Here is a 16,110-nt window from a genome sequence, read left to right as displayed (position 1 = left end):
GCCATACAGGGATTGAATCTGATTCCAATTTACTTTAAAGTTCTGATGTAAAATGAGGACAGAGGACAGGCAACATTAGTAATGTCCGAGACACAGTATGAATGATCGTCTCATCACCGCAGGTGAATCTTTCATTATAAGGGAGGGAGAACAACAAACTCTATCTGAATCTACAGGTGAAGCAATTACAGTGAATGTACAGCCGGAAATATTCTATCAATAAGGAAGACGAGCTTTAGATCCAATGTTGGGTTTCTACTGCTAACTTGGGCTCCATTAAAAGAATCGGCCCTAACTTGGGCTTCTGGTTTCACCCAATAGGAAATGGTGGAAGATAATATGGGCAGAGCAATGACAGGGGTTCTGATAGAGGGATCAGTCCATACGTATGGTTCTGGTTTCACCCAATAGGAAATATGGGCAGAGCAATGACAGGGGTTCTGATAGAGGGATCAGTCCATACGTATGGTTCTGGTTTAGGAAATGGTGGAAGATCTCTAATAGGAACATGGCAGTGACAGGAGCTTGTTAATCTAGATCAGTGTTGCTGTTGACATTCTTTGTTTTTGTGATATTTGTAAGATCCCGACATGGACAAGATTCTTACTCGACCGATTGGACGGCTTTTCCTGATGATCTTCTGGTCACCAGAACCTTCCCAGGCATGAAACCCCCATGGTTAGCCAGCCGTTCCCCCTTAATTTTAGTCACCCAAACAATGATCTTTATGGTTACCGAGTATTATTCTATTACATTTTAAAGAAAATCAATAATATTGTTTGTTTCTAACATTGAATAAATTCAATAACAATGAATAATAATCACATTGCAGCAGCAGACGATCCAAGTCACTTGGCCATAACAAAAGGCGGAAATGTGAAAAGACCAGGATAGTCAGATTCCACAAAACAATTTGCTATTATGATGTGATCGATGGAAAGCACAAATGAAACATTTCCTCCTAAAGCATTATCAGTAAACATCTCAACAAAAAGGAAAGTATGGCATATGGGGTGTATTTATAAAGCAGTGAATCTGACAATTATTGATGGAGAATCAATCACCACCATTGAAAATCCATAGACCTAGAAGATTGTTCACCAGAGAATGTTGGGTGAATGTTATTTTACGGTTTTATGAACTCTTAATATTTCATGAATTAGAAAAACAATCAATAAAATATCATAAAGTAACCATAAAAGTAGCAGAAACATAAACAGAAGTTCCTATAAAAGTTTATATAATATTAACCTGTGACCATACCCATGCCTTTGTCATGAAGACCACCGCCAGCTGAAGACCCTCCACCATTGCACACGGGGAGTGGAGGATACCAGTGCCATTCCTTGTGTAACCCTTTGTCTAGGGTGTGTTAGTGCTGTGACAAGTCAAACCACAACATTCTGACAATCTGACATTATGACGGCAGTAACAGACCAAATGGCCGACCATTGTTTGATTTCTTTTAACCTTTTTGTTGGAGCATAGATTTCTGTTTGTCCCAACATTTTGAAACTATAGTGCATAGAAATACTTTCCAAACATTCACACCAAATCATTTTAAAGTCCATTATAATTCACCTGAATCCACATTCACATAACTCTGCATGACTCCACTATCAGGAATGAAGGGTTCTGATCCACCAGTCCGGGCCTGGTGATGTTGCCTCCTTCCGATATCATCACACCTCTGATGCAGTCTTTAGGACCTTCTGAGGAACCTAATGAGAGGAAGGAAGCACTGGGATCCTCAGCTTTTCCGGGCCTTTAGGAGATTTGGGATCCTCAGCTTTTCCATGGCTTTAGGAGCTTTAGGATCCACAGCTTTTCCGGGCCTTTAGGAGATTTGGGATCCTCAGCTTTTCCGGGCCTTTAGGAGCTTTAGGATCCGCAGCTTTTCCATGGCTTTAGGAGCTTTAGGATCCGCAGCATTTCCATGGTATTGGAAACCTTTTGGACCCTCAGCTTTTCCAGGGCTTTGGAAGATTTGAGATTCTCAGGTATAATTACAGAACCCCAAGGCCATTCACAATGGGTGATAATCTACCAAACTGTATAAACGTTCCTTAACACGCAGATGTCTCTGAGAATGAAGAACAAATCCCAAATCTTTTTGCATGTACTGAACACTAGGGCCCCGTGCAATCCTGGCCCCATCCCTGACAATGGTTGTAAGTGAATTCTTCTGTTTCATATTATAGTGAAGAATCAGCCCCATAAAAAATATCATTGTGCATCATCCGAGGTATTTGGTAAAGGGGACTTTCTGTGAACTTTAACTTGTCGGCACCATTTGCTTGTCCCAGGCCTTTCATGGCCACCTTCTGGGAGGCCAAATGTGAAAATAGTGACGAGTGCACGGTAAAAATGTCAAAGTCTGAAAAGTTACAGTCATGCAAACTTTTTGATTATAATATGAAATGTAAACGGGGTAAAAATGCTCCGTATTCCCCCCATCGCAGTACCCAGCCCTCTCTCCAAGACACGACCGAGTTCCTGAGTATGTAAAGCATTTTTATTTGAATTTTAGAGCGTATAAACTTATCACTCAAAAAGTCATAAAGCAAAATGTGGAAAATAACTTTGTACACATGTGCCTTGGGATATATTCCGCAGAATTCAAATCCTTCACTTCCAGAGCAGCCATTATGGTTTTTGGTTAATTGTAGGGATTTTATTATTTTTATTCGGTTTATAAGCTGATGTTTACTTTAGATTGATGAACGCTATGATAGATCCCAGCTATTGGAGAACAGGGACCACTGCCACACCCCAATTATCTGCACCATAATGAATGAATAGGCAAAAATAAATACTGACAAGAGAATTACACAGCTACATTCCATTTATATTCACTTCCCATAATATTCACCAAAGTGAAGCATTGAGCCTGAATGAAGAATTAGTACAAAATGATCATTTAAAATAATTAAAAAATACAATTTATAGAGGTTTATATATCTAGACAATAAAGGGGGCCACTGAGGAGGAAAGGGGGACTGAGGGACTTGGATATGAAAGAAGGATAGTCCCTCCAAATCAGGGGCAGTTGGGGGTATCTTTAATGAATCAGGCTTATGGTGTGAATGGGCCCTTAATGATTTCTATAGAATCTGAGATGCAAACCTGTCGACACAGCTAAAATTAAGCAAACATATTTTAAAATCTGAACTAATTGCAATCACGGGATTATATTCCAATCTCTATACAATATAAATATTATTGATATTCCTTTATATTCCACACACTTACTCCATTGGAAGTCTGGGTGACAACAAAGGCAAAGAATTGAAAGACAGGACAGCAATGTTGTCATCACCTTCGGCAGGATGAGGTGGCATTACCATATTGTAGTTGGGTTGACTTTCACTGTTGATATTTTATTTTGTAAATGGACCAATCTTCTTCTTTTAAGAATTAAAATGAAAGAGAATAAGATGGAGTCCCATGTGCCAAGCAGAACTCCGCACACAACTAAAGAACGTCTCTCACAAGACATGGCCAGACCTTCGCCTTGACAAACAACTTGCACGCAAGCCGAAGACAAAGAAAATGTAAGCAAACCTGGTCTTTTGATGAATTGACCCCTTTATGCTTCCGCTGATTGCGCCGCTTTCCTTCGTGCAGGATTTTTTTTCTGTTCTTACAAGCGAGTTTGTAACATTCAATCACTTTTGTAAACTCGTATGAGAAAAGTGTTAAACTCAAACATATGACTTCCAGTTCCCGTGTAGCCGCGGCCCGTATGAAGCGCTCCATGTAAATAGCTGTCAATAAACACATCTGCTGCAAATGTATTCATTGAATGCTCAGGTCAGAGGTCCAAACTGTTTACTGCCTCATAAACTCAAAAGTAAGTCAATTTATTGTTGCAAGTTACAGAGGAAGAGCGGGCATGTGAAAGACGTATTACCCCCTGCACATGGAGCGGGGGATCTGTTCCACATATTGTCTGTTTATTGGAAGTGTAGAATTTACATAAGAAAGGTCTGTTCAGCTATTAAAGAGGACCTGTCAGCCAGAAGTCATGATGGAGGCTATCAGAAAGCAGCTTGTGATTTTCACACTTTTACTTACTTCCTGTGCAACCCTTTCATGATCCTATTTCACACATAGCTTTATTCTCAATTCACAAATGCACAACACATGCTCCATGTTCTATTCACAGAAATGATTTATTCAACTGAAAAAGGAGAGGTTTGCTCTTTTGTGGTGCAATATTACAAGCATGTTGAAGAATGTTATTGTGAGTTACGCTAAAGCGGCCTACTTACCTACTAAACCGGCTGCCAGCACACTGCCCCATGGCCAAAACTGCACCATGCCAAAATGCCCCCCCATGGCCAAAACTGGCCAAATCTGCACCATGCCAAAATCCCCCCCATGGCCAAAACTACACCATGCCAAAATGCCCCCCCATGGCCAAAACTACACCATGCCAAAACCACCCCATGGACAAAGCTGCACCTCAACCTCTTTTGGGAATGTACAGCATGGCATTGCACAGATTCATGGCATCACATGTTTGAGTTTAACACTTTTCTCATACAAGTTTATACAGAAACACACAAAAGTGATTGAACGTTACAAACTCGCTTGTAAGAACATTAAAAAAAAACATTTTTGCATGAAGACTCGCAGCGCAATCAGCTAAAGCATAAAGGGGCCGATTATAAAAAGACGAGGGTTGCCCTCACATTTTTCGTGTCTTCAGATTGCGTGCAAGTTGTTTGTCAAAAGCTGGAAAGGTCTGGTCAAGTTTTTGGAAAAGATGTGCAAGTCTTTCGTTCTGCTTGGCACATGGGCATCCATCTTCTTCTTTTCCTTTTGTTGCATAGCACCAGTGCCATTTATAAGGAAAGGGAAAGCAAAGAACTAATGTTGGCATTTCTCCGGTTCCACTGAGCGGTGGTTGTATATATTATAAGGAAACCTCAATGACACCACCAGCCATTAAATTGTTCACCTCAGTATAAGCATTTTCATTGGCTGCTGCTTGTCAGGATTGCCCCTGCACCACCACCCAATGAGAACGGTCATACATTGCTCAACATTTCAATCCCTATTTATTGTACAGCACTGCATAATATGTTGGCGCTATATAAATCCTGTTTAATAATAATATTGGCTGGCGGTGACATTGGCAGTGCTGCCTCCAATATTGTTCAATAATGAGAGAAGCAGCAGTGAGCGATTGTGCACAGTAGGCAATGGCGGCTCACTGCGTATATTGAAAACACAATGCAGCAATGCAATCTCCTGGGCTAAAGACGCTAAATGTATTTGCTGCCTGCCCACCAAACTGCCGAGTTTTAACGTGTATGTGTAGCCAACAAATTTTCTAGTTCTGGATACTGGGGGCCACAGTTAGAACTTCAGTCAGTTTATTTTTTTTTTGCTGGAGGTAGAAGAAGGGTTTTTGGGGCTCTGGATTTCCTTGTGCAATAGTTTATATTATTTTGGGTGTAAGCAATATAGTGAGAAACATTCTCCTAATGCAACTTCCAGGAGTGGGCTCAAAAGACTGGAGAAGGGAAGGAGCCAATAAAGTCCAGATTTCATTGTATTCAGATTATGGCATTCGAAGACCCCCCTTCATCGGGGCCACAAAACTAGCAATGATCAGCATGGAGTATTGACTGAAATGTATGTTGTGTAGGAGTGTGAACACGTAGGGATACACAATAATACAAAAATAGAAATTCAGCCGCAGGTATTTTGTAATTTATGAATGAAGGAAACTGACAATTGCCTGTGAAGGATTTACAGTGTGGAATGCACAAGTGGTAGGAAAAGGATAAGGACAGTTCTAATTGTGGCCCCTATTATGTATTTATACCTTTGCTTTTTCCCCTGCGTGTCCAGCATCCCAGCCCCATACTGACATGTTCCACCAGTCGGGTGACAAGAACCAGCATAGGAAGGTCTGATGGAGAGGGGAAGTATCCCGCCGTGTCACCGGCAGCCCATAGCCAGGGTTCTGGGCATCTGGAATGGTAAAAATAAGTGCAAGCTCCCCCAAGGTGCTTCCGACAGGTTCATGGGGTAAATCTGCTTGTTAAATAAAACTCAAAGCAACAGACCAAGGGGAAGCTGTTTTATTTTTAGTAATATATATTCATGTATATGTGGTAAAGGGCCGGTCTACTTTTGTAGTATTTCAGTTAAATGCAGAGCCTGGTGTGCTGAGTCTCTGGTTCCTTCTCTATGTCTATTATATGTCTAGGTTCTTCCAGGTCCAGATGGATGGGTATGAATATGGGGTATGAATATGGGGTATGAATATGGGGCATGCACCTTTACTGCACACAAGTTTGTCCTTAGAGGTCAAAGGTAATAGCAGAAGTTCAGCCAAGTCTGCAGGGACAGCCAGGTGCCAGGTGAGTCTGAGAACGTAGCATAGTAGCATGAAGAACGCCTGACAGCCACCTCCATGAACGCAATCATTTCAATGATAGAGAAAAGGGGAAGCCATTGATGGGTGGTTGATGGATGGTTGATGGATGGTTGATGGGTGGTTGATGGGTGGTTGATCGATGGTTGATGGGTGGTTGATGGATGGTTGATGGGTGGTTGATGGATGGTTGATGGATGGTTGATGGGTGGTTGATGGGTGGTTGATCGATGGTTGATGGGTGGTTGATGGGTGGTTGATGGATGGTTGATGGATGGTTGATGGATGGTTGATGGGTGGTTGATGGGTGGTTGATGGGTGGTTGATCGATGGTTGATTGATGGTTGATCGATGGCTAATCCACAGTCAATCGTCTGGTAACATTGGTGTGAACCAGCCCTGAGCACCCAAGGTAAAAAGGCTGCAGTGTGCCCCCTTCCTCGGGATGACCCTTTTCCCACCCCTTTCCTGATGAAGAACCCAAGGCAGCCATCTCCTAGGTAAAATGGTAGCAACCCGGCATATTGGGCATAGCAGGTGTGCAGACCCAGGAACTCTGCCAAGGATGGTAGGAGCCCCTTATAATGGGCAGAGCAGGTGACCTTTGGGAGCCATCTGTAACTGCTTTGAGGGGTCTGCCAATGCCACTCAATACTCCAGTGTTTTCTAACAAGGGATCCTCCAGGGGGCGCTAGGGGTTCCTGGGGCAATGAGCAGTTTGCGCCTCTCAGGTCAGTAAAAGTGACCCCAATGATGTTTCTGGCTATCTGTAAGGGTGACATTCTTCCCACTGGCCAGCAATGTAGGAGGAATTCTTCCCACTGACCCCCACACTAATATACTGAGCTGTGGGTATAATACTCATAGAAGGGGGCCCTGAGGACCTGAAAGTCTCCCCCATGTTATAAAAGTGGAGAAGGATTGATCTATTCTATTGCCAGTGATCCTTTACTGCTCCACATCTTGGCCACAATGGCGGCTCGTCCATTGGCAGGCTGCAGTGCTCACATCTTCTCGTCTATGATACAAGCAGCAAGCATACATTAGGTGTGATCTAGGAGTTCCCAGGATAATGATTGGGAAATCACCTCCTCCCCCATCACGGAATATTAATGGAATGGAATAAAATCCCCTCTGTGCTTCCTCTATAGCCAAAGATTTATATATGACCCGGTAAATGGTCAATGTCTCCCAGATAAAATTATTTACCTGGATTATCGCCATGCACCATTGGACATGGATGAGTTTTTAGTGGATGAATGGACTTTAAACCACAGGAAGCAGCCACTACTGGCCAATCCCTCCTCTGGTAATAGCCACTACTGGCCAATCCCTCCTCTGGTAATAGCCACTACTGGCCAATCCCTCCCCTGGTAATAGCCACTACTGACTGACCAATCCTTCCCCTGGTAATACCACTACTGACCAATAAGGGAAGTGCTGATCATGTTGACATAGACATACAATGGGATTGGTTTACTAAAGACAAATTATTCTCTTGCAGGAGATATTTCAGCATCCAACTGCTTGCAAGAAGAAGAATTCGGTTTCTTTTAGATTGCACACAAATTCCTTGCATATATGGTACAGTCTAGTTGCACAATTTTTGCCCCCTTGTCTTGGGTTCCCCTTTAAGAAGAGAAGAATTTTTATGGAATTAGTGAAATATTCAGAAAGTCGGAGGCTTAAGGCTGGAAAGGTTTTTCTGTGATTGATTGTACGCAGATAAAATCCACATTGCTTCTCCATGCCAATAAATCCCTCCACCATGTGCTATCAGCCGGGGAATTAGGTGCACCGGCCATTAATATCTGTCGGGGTGCCAGGGGCAGCCGGGGATACCAAAGCTGCAACTTTCTGCCCCTCCAGAGATGTTCCTGAGCTCAACATGACTGCGTGATGAGCATGGAAAGTGGCGACCATCAGCCTGGAACAGAGAATTACACACGCAGTATTTATATAGCGCCAACATATTACGCAGTGCTGTACAAATGTCACTGATGTCTGCACTTCTTATGGCAGCCCCGGATATTTCTTCTTCAGAGAATTCTCTTGTATAGGAGCGGAGTACACAGGTAGTTGTACCTGCCAAATGATTTGTATTTCTGTCCATCCAGTTCTCACATTTTCACAGCCATGCAACAAAGCCTGTGATTGGACAATAATGAAGCAGCAGCAGGTTGATAAGGTCATCTCACTTCTTTTTCATCATGTTCCTAATTAGTGCATGCTGGACATATGATTGGCCAATAGTATTGCTCCTCCCACATCCAGTATGTTAATGTGCGGGAAATGACAATAAAATGAAATCAGGACAAATTTAGTGGCCGGGAGCAAAACTTTTATAGTGTAATATAAATTTTATTTACTAATAGTTAACATTTTGTAACGTGAAATGAAAAGGGGCGGAGTCAGCCAGGCTGGGGAAGGAGGGGCTAGATAATGCTGGACACAAAATAAGGCCAACCCCTTTCTGACTTGCTGCAGCTTCTACTGTACATTGTTAGAAGCCCATAGTGTACAATGAAATCAGAGTCAGCAAAAAGGGCAGATTTATGAAACAGTTTGCACCTCTCAGGTCAGTGTAAGTGACCCCAATGATGTTTTTGGCTATCTGTAAGGGTGACATTCTTCCCACTGGCCAGCAATGTGAGAGGAAATCTTCCCACTGACCCCCCACACTAATATACTGAGCTGTGGGTATAATAATTATAGAAGGAGGGCCCTTAGACCTGAAAGTTATTTCCAGGGTTCCCCCATAGTAAAAAGGTCCATAAACCCCGATGTGGAGCCTCAGAGCTGTATATCTGCAGCGTAAGATCTAAGGCACTGCTGCCTCTGACTGCTGGTCGCAGGAGAGTCGTGCCGCTCATTGTTCTCCTTACTGAAGGCTCTGCCATGAGGAAGCAAAGCCCTGCCGCTAACAAGATATCCATCCCAATACAGAGACGCAGAATAAGCCATGGCAGTAATAGAGCCGCGGGGACACCACAGGCAGGGCCATTGTCCTTCACCCTTTGGGGTCATTGTAACGGGTTGCAATCATCGGGGATTACAGGTGGAGAAATATGTAACTGCCCGATATAGCGCTCTTGCAGCGATAAGTCTCGCTTCCTAATCAGAAAATCCTCTGACTAAATGTTGCAACAAAGCTCAAAAATCTCAAACCCGACGCGTTTCACCAGAAGGCTTCATCAGGGGATGTGCAAGGAGAGTCGGAGTGTCTGTATAGTATAAAGAGAAATGATCATATAGAGTTATATGTAACAATAACGTAATAATGGAAGGTCAGGCCAAGACTTTATAATTATTAGGGTGTTCCCGCACAATGTGTACGCTCCGACTCTCCTTGCACATCCCCTGATGAAGCCTTCTGGTGAAACGCGTCGGGTTTGAGATTTTTGAGCTTTGTTGCAACATTTAGTCAGAGGATTTTCTGATTAGGAAGCGAGACTTATCCCTACCAAGATAAAACTGAGAGATGCCTTCATAGTCTAATTGTGGTTTTAGCATGTTTGCTTTTCTTATACTGACTTCATGAAATGTGTGTCACGCACTCCGTACTTATTTGTAAAATTTACTTTAATTTGTTGCCGGAACCCCCCCTTGCTTCTTTTGTCATACTTTTAGGAACAAGCCGGCTACATATTATTGGGGAGAGATTGGATAAATACGTTCATACATTAGAAAATTCCTATAATTGTCACCGAGCCGTCGATCCTGACCCGACATGATCCGGATTATTTCAGCCGGCTTTTGATGAAAGCTAAGGCAGCGCTTGTAGCCGGTTATTGAAGCCGCTGCTGCCCTGAACTGGTAATGATTTCATCAGCTAATTTGTAATGTTGCAACAGGTAATACAATTGGGAGTTGGGGGCTGACATTAGACAGCGCTGCCCCGGGCCCCTGCGATGACACGAACTCTAAGCTATGTCATAATTTAAACCAGCAGCCGGAGAGCCGCAATTGTGCAGCCAAATGGCAGCAATCACATCATTGCACAAAGTTTCAGGTTACGTATCTAATCCAGCCGGTTGTAAAAGCGACGCTCTGCCAGAAAATCCCCGTGTATCAGCCTGATCCAAATGGACCGCGCTGTTCTGTGGCCATCCTGGGATCAATAGGGATCGATGAGACAAATAGACGCAAAGCCGCGAGAATAAAAAAACTAGGAAACGTTCCGAAGAGCCAAGATCTGAATAATAATTGTCGGTGTCCAGACTTTACCAATGAATAGATCTAACAATGCCGAATAGAATGCTAGAGACTTATTATTGCAGACTGAAGGTAACATTTAACAAAACATCATTATAGGGGTCCCACTTTGCTCCCTTATCAGCTTGTTGTGGCCCCAGGATAAATAGGTAAAATGTCTTCAAAATCCATTTGTACTCTACCAGAAGACCGATATTTGTCCGGCTCTCCAGCTATTCCTTTTGTTTGTTAGTAGTAGGCGCATACTTTACACACATACATTTATTCCATACAGGACCGCTACACAAGTAAGGACACCAAGGGCCCACAAACAATCGTGAGCCCCTGGGTTGGATTTCTGTAGTTCAGTGGTAAAGCTGGAATTTGGAATAAATTTGCAGTTGGACTGAACCCAAACTTACCTCTCACCATCACAAAGCAAGCTGACCTCATGAATCCTTTGTGTTGTAAGGCCGCCTATCCTAGGATTGGGAACCTTCAATATATAACATCTGAAGTCCGACTGCAATGAACAGAACTGTCCCTGGAACTCCCCTTAGGTCTACAATGGAAGGATTAGGGGTGCTGTGCTGGGCCCAATCATCCTGCATCCTCCAAAAAGTGCTTTCACACAAAGAATGGGTGAATAATGGGTGTATATATTCCAGATCAGCCATGGTGCATCATCGGGGTATACAGGAAAGAACTGGGCAAACATGGCTCCAATGTCTGGCATGGGAAGCCTAATGAGACATGGACATTGGGGGCCACCATTCCTGTCCTATCATTGGGCAGTAGATGGGCTTCCCTTCACATGGTACGGCTTATGGGGTCCGGCATAGACAGGGGTGTCAGACCCTCGGTTATCTCATGGGATCCTCGTCTTTAGGGTATAACCCCAATTAGCTGTATAAGCCAGAATGTGTGGGCGAGGAAGGGTTAAGCTACCTGCGTGCTTCATACCCACACAATGGGCACTGACTCATAGGCCGCGCTCTCCCCGGCATCCTTGTCATGTGGCGTCAGCGGTGTTATAGGAGAACTCCTGAGATAAATCAAAAATCCAGATGACTTACAAGAATAACGCATACAATTTTCTTCCAGCGCTGCCAGAAATGACAACACGGCTTGCTAAACCCATACAGGTGCAGCTAAACCCACGTCTGAAGAGACAATTATGGAGACTTAAAGCCGGAGTTTCATCATATTTTACCTAACCTGATCTTCCTGCCAATCAACATGATAATTAAATGATTACACGACGTATATGTGATGATTCCTGGGTCAGTTGTGGTCGCTCTCCAATCCCGAGTCTTCTCTCTTCTGTTTGCTAGAGGCGGCATCCTTCGGGTGTGTGCGGAATACTTCCCATTGGCTGCCCAGTGGTGGGGTCCTCTCAGGATACACCTCATGAATGGACCTGGATACAGGTGGAAGAGTTTGGAATGGGGAAAGGGTAAGAGGATTCAAGGGGCTCCTTGTACCATGACTGTAAGTTCTGGGGCCAACGCCACTTGTTAGCGCTCATTGCATGACTGGAACGATGTTTTATTGTCTATGAAGATTTTCTTCCAGCCACCACTGGAGCAGCATTCTTCCAGCTGACCTCCAACATTACAGAGTCTGACCCCCAAATAAATGGTTCTAGCGGAGGCCTCCTCAAGAAGCTCCCGAAGACCTGAAAATTCTATCAGGGGTAAAAGAGACTGACGGAGGGCCTTATACCCTCCATCAGGGCCCGGAAGAGCAATTACAGCCAAAATCTTCCAATGGGGACCCCAATTTGGCAATAACTGGCAGCTACACATTGAGATTACATTAAAGGGTGGCACTTGAATACTCAATAAGTTTACAGGGGACAGCATTAGGAAGAAGGTGAGGATTGCAGACCGAGTCACTTTTTTAACAAGACATAAATGATCTTTTTACTAAACTATGAAAGCTGGCGCTGGGTTCCAATGTATCCATATTTAGCTGCTGCTTTCCATATGCACTCTTTATGGTCCCTTCCCAGCCTGTCCCATCATGCAGACTGATTATATCCAGAACAATATAGATGCCATGGCATGGTAATTGCAGGGCCCTCAGCCAGTCTCTTTATTGCCCTGGATTATTGCACCATGGTGGAGCCACAGGTAGCATGCAGGGGCCACGGAAGTCTTCTATTCATGTGTAATCTGATTTCATTGACAAAGATGTTTATCAAGAGACGTCTGGGGACAGAGAGCTGCTGCTTAGTCACAAATGCTCCGAGGTTTAGTCACTGTGGGGGTCACACCCGGGAAGAATGAAAGACACAAAGCACCAAAAAACCTTTTTACTGACACCAGACACATTAAAATTCCAATTCTGAGTGATTTATTTTGCTGATTTTTGATGCTTATCATGCAGCGCTGTAGGGAGAATACGGAACCGCACACAGGAGCTTACAGTCCAATAAAGTGATTCTCAGGGCTCCTCCAGGGGGCGCTAGGGGTTCCTGGGGCAATGTGCAGTTTGCACCCCTCAGGTCAATATAAGTGACACCAATGGTGTTTTTGGCTATCTGTAAGGGTGACATTGGTCCCACTGGCCAGCAATGTAAGGGTGACATTCTTCCCACTGACCCCCACACCAATATACTGTGATCTGTGGATATAATAATTATAGAAGAGGGGCCCTGAGGACCTGGAAGTTATATCCAGGGTCCCCCATGGTAAAATGTCATGGAACACAGCTCTATATATTTGTGACTTAGGCCATTTGGGGATTCAGACCTAGTCCACATGCTCAGGGCCCTCAGTTGGACCCAGGCAGATTGGACACATGGACCAGCCGTACATATGACTGGGCTAAACCAATCAGGAGCTCCCCATCTGTCCTGTGGTTATCGCCATTGCCACGGCACGCTACAATTGGAGGGGTTTATATATATAAATGAAAACCTATTGAAAAAGATTTTATTCCTAATCTGATTGTCCAGGACATTCCTTGCAATCTCAAATTCTGATCCTCTCAGGATTTATATAACTCAGTGCTCCTATCATGCAGCAGCCAATGGGCACACTCCATGCCATTTCCAAAAATAATGCACCGCTGCTGGTTTTGTCTTTTTATAAAGATCAGTGAGCGCTCCTATTGGCTGCTGGTCGTTAAATATTCTCCCTATTAACTTACATTAGCCAATTGGTGCAGGCGGCGTGCACCATGGTTGTGCCAATTGACAGCAGGGCAATAGTAATGATTTAGTAATTGTGCACCCAATGACTGTTGTATGGCCACCATATTGTGCACCATTTAGGGACAAAGCCAGAACCTGCAGGAATACATGGAATCCCGCCATTCCCTGTCAGAGGGATCAGTTATGGATTAGGAAGATCAAGTTATCCAAACAGACCAATGAGGCTGAGCGTGCTAAATCCTGTGCGGCCTAGGCCTTGTAGTGGCAGCAGGAAAGCGCGGCCTGGGGGAGGGGATTGGCGTTCGTTCGCTTTATTACAGTTTATTGCCATCATACATTGTTCTCTGGCAGTTATTCGGGATTAGAGGATTTTAGGAAACCTCCATTATTGTTGAGGTTGTTAGATGTAAAACCAAAAATCTCATATATGCTTGTTCATATCATTACAAAAATATTTGTACAACTTTCTGAAATTTGCAACTTTTAACAGAAGTGATCTCACCATTCCCGTTCTGTTACTCTCATCAGGAACTCTCTGTCCCCTTTCAAAAGCAAATTGAAAATCAGCATGAATCCATCTATATCGGCCCCAACAAAACCCACAAGCTGCCAGTCTGCTGCAAGCAGGAGGAAGTGTTTCCTCAGTCTCCTCTCCTGATCTGGGGTGCCTGTAGGGGCAGTGTTATGATGTGGGGTAACTGTGGGGGCAGTTTTATGATCTGAGGTACCTATGGGAGGGGCAATCAATGCTGAATGGGCAAGTAACGGAGACAGGAAGTGACTACATTACCAGCACAGCACTGCATTGGTGCATTGGGTTGCCTTTGTTCCTGGCACCTCAGATGCCCATCCCCCACACACTGCGACCTGCTGCACCTGGCTGCACTATGAGCTGTAAACTCGCTGCATCTGTGTGCTGTCCTATTATATCAATGGCCTGCTGCACACAGCACATTGTAACCTGGAGGTCCCCACAGGGCTAAGCTTCTTCTGTGTCTATGTTCTGTGTATATATTAATATTTATTTACAGATGTACATCAGGGCAGACATATTTTCTGCAATTGTTACTTTCAAGCTAGAGCTGTCCCCATGCAATGTGTTTACTTTGCCACCAGATGTCCTCGTCACTCTGCATTTCTCAGTATTAATCTGTAAAATGACCATGAAGTCATATCAGTAAAGATGTCCAATCCCAGTGCACCCTGCCGTGTCACTACATCTCATAAAAGTAATAACAAAGCATAAAATACCCCCAGGGGGCTCATTGGAGGATTCCAAGTTCCTGGATCACAGAAGGGGCAGAAAAGGATTTTTTATTGAATGGCATAAAATAATGAATTGTACATTCACACTGGGAATCTGCAATGCCCAGCCACCTGTTGGGAATATGTTACAGCGCCACCTAGTGTCCACACAGGCACAACACTAAATTATCCGCCTGAAATTTAAAAGAACTGGAGTGCCACCTAGTGTTCAATGATCATATTACAATAAAATAACCTTGTGTGAATTGCCTCCTGCCTGTAGAATTTGTGATTTTTAGGTTTATGACAGCATATAAATTATTGAAGCAGCATTTTGTTTTACAGCCTTATTTTACTTCTAAACATTAAGCAGCAATTCACTCAAATTTGGGGTGTTAACGCATGATTGCCATATGCATTAAATTAAGGCAGCTTATTCATTTTAAAGGGCTGCTAACATTGCAGAACACATCACAAAAGGTCAATGCAACATCTATGGCAGTGCAATGCATTGCAGGGTTCACACACACATGCACACTGATCCCCAAATCTATGGGCACATGCGCACTGATCCCACCCACAATCTATGGGCACATGCACACTGATCCCACCACCTATGGGCACATGCGCACCGATCCCACCACCTATGGGCACATGCACACTGATCCCACCATCTACGGGTACATACGCACTGATCCCACCAGCTATGGGCACATGCACACTGATCCCACCACCTATGGGCACATGCACACCGATCCCCAAATCTATGGGCACATGCGCACTGATCCCACCATCTACGGGTACATGCGCACTGATCCCACCACCTATGGGCACATGCACACTGATCCTCAATTCTATGGGCACATGCGCACCGATCCCACCAGCTATGGGTACATGGCACTGATCCCACCAGCTATGGGCACATGCGCACTGATCTCACCATCCATGGGTACATGCACACTGATCCCACCACCTATGGGCACATGCGCATTGATCCCACCATCTACGGGTACATGCGCACTGATCCCACCACCTATGAGCACATGCACACCGATCTCCAAATCTATGGGCACATGCGCACTGATCCCACCACCTTTGGGCACATGCACACTGATCC

The sequence above is a fragment of the Pyxicephalus adspersus genome, chromosome 12, assembly GCF_032062135.1.
Source record: "Pyxicephalus adspersus chromosome 12, UCB_Pads_2.0, whole genome shotgun sequence".
In the NCBI taxonomy this organism is placed as follows: domain Eukaryota; kingdom Metazoa; phylum Chordata; class Amphibia; order Anura; family Pyxicephalidae; genus Pyxicephalus; species Pyxicephalus adspersus.
The sequence above is the reverse complement of the archived record's forward strand: the minus strand, read 5'-3'. Positions refer to the sequence as shown.